Genomic DNA, 1,641 nt, shown 5'->3' on the forward strand with positions numbered 1-1,641 from the left:
AAAAAAGCCTTAGCCTGATTGGAACAAAGTGCAACAACTCCATAGCACTACCTCAAACAGTTCAGAGTGCAATAGTGAGCCAAAAGCTTAGGGCGGCGGCCATACAGTGGCCAAAGCGGTGCAGTGCCAACTGTGCCGAGACACTGGATCTAAGTCATACTACGCCGCGAGCCTGTAATGGATACTAGCCGTTTTCACGACGGGCTATCCGGCGAATGCACCTGATTTGACCAAATCTGCACCTAATCTCTTTTACAGCAAATATCTTCATTTTATGAATTTATTTCAGTGTTTTAATCGATGATACTCTCTGATAATATGACAAAGCAGGCTTATAAGCAATTAGGGCAACCCTAGCTGATAGCTGCTAAGAGACACACTGAACCTGATTTGACCAAATCTGCACCTGATCTGCACCAGATGTGCACCAAACGTGTACCAGATGGCCGTCGTGAAAACGGCTAGGTACTGTGTCGCAGCATTGGACCAAAAATGTGTCCGGGGCTTATATAGCATATTATGTCGAGATTGGATACTGGGCCATAATGTGCAGCAGTAAGTAATCCAAAGTGTGCCGTAGCACTGTACCCAGATTCATTGTGCCGCAGAATTTGAGCCATGTTGTGCGACATTGCCTACTGGAATGGATACTGTGCCGCAGAAACAGATCGATATTGTGTCACATGTTGAAAGGAATGCTGTGTCCCAGAATTTGAGACGTACTGTATCACATTACTGGAATGGAAATTGTGCCGCAGTACTAGACCCATACTGTATCACATTACTGGAATGGATATTGTGCCGCAATAATAGACCCATATTGTGTCATATTTCTGGAATGGATGCTGTGCCGCGCCGCACGTATGACTCAAATATTCGAAGATTGTGCCCGGCTAGCTCAGTCGGTAGAGCATGGGACTCTTAATCCCAGGGTCGTGGGTTCGAGCCCCACGTTGGGCGTGACGACTTTTTGAGGAGTCACTCGGGAAAAAAGTGAAGCCGGTCACAATCACATGAACCTTACATGAATGAATAAGGCCCAGGGATGAACAAAGAATAAATAAGGCCGAGGGATAAAAAGTCATTTAACACAAAATCTCAGCTTACAATGGGCAGAATATCAGCAAAGCTTATCGCTATTTGGCCCTTAACAATTGCACTAGAGATCAGAAAAGCCACGCCCAACGTGGGACTCGAACCCACGACCCTGGGATTAAGAGTCCCATGCTCTACCGACTGAGCTAGCCGGGCACACAGTCATACCAGTGCGTGCATTGCGGCACAGCATTCATTCTTCCCTTGTGCAACGATGCGAGTCTTCTACAGTTGGCGCAGTATCCACTCCAATATTGTAACAAAGTATGGGTCCATCACATACGGCATGTTATGGATCGCACACTGTAGATGTCGAGTCCTTCGGCATTGTAAGGGACCAGCACACATTATGAGTCCATCGCTGTGACACAACATGGGTCTATTATTGCGGCGCAGTATCCATTCCAGTAATGTGACACAGCATGGGTCTATTATTGCGGAACAACATCTACTCCAGTAACGTGATACAGTACGTATGGGTCTATTATTGCGGCGCAATATCCATTCCAGTAATGTGACACAGCATGGGTCTATTATTGCGGCACA

General features: G+C 46.5%; 2 non-coding genes across 2 annotated transcripts; one reads left to right on the forward strand and one right to left on the reverse strand.

Annotated features, from left to right (window-relative positions):
- The first annotated feature begins 887 nt into the window (after positions 1-887).
- Positions 888-960, forward strand: Trnak-cuu. Its single transcript has one exon. It is a non-coding gene; the product is annotated as a tRNA-Lys (tRNA).
- Positions 961-1,178: 218 nt separating this feature from the next.
- Positions 1,179-1,251, reverse strand: Trnak-cuu. Its single transcript has one exon. It is a non-coding gene; the product is annotated as a tRNA-Lys (tRNA).
- Between the last annotated feature and the right edge of the window lie 390 nt (positions 1,252-1,641).

The sequence above is a fragment of the Amphibalanus amphitrite genome, unplaced genomic scaffold (genome assembly GCF_019059575.1).
Source record: "Amphibalanus amphitrite isolate SeventyFive unplaced genomic scaffold, NRLGWU_Aamphi_draft 000142F_arrow, whole genome shotgun sequence".
NCBI classification, from domain to species: Eukaryota; Metazoa; Arthropoda; class Thecostraca; order Balanomorpha; family Balanidae; genus Amphibalanus; species Amphibalanus amphitrite.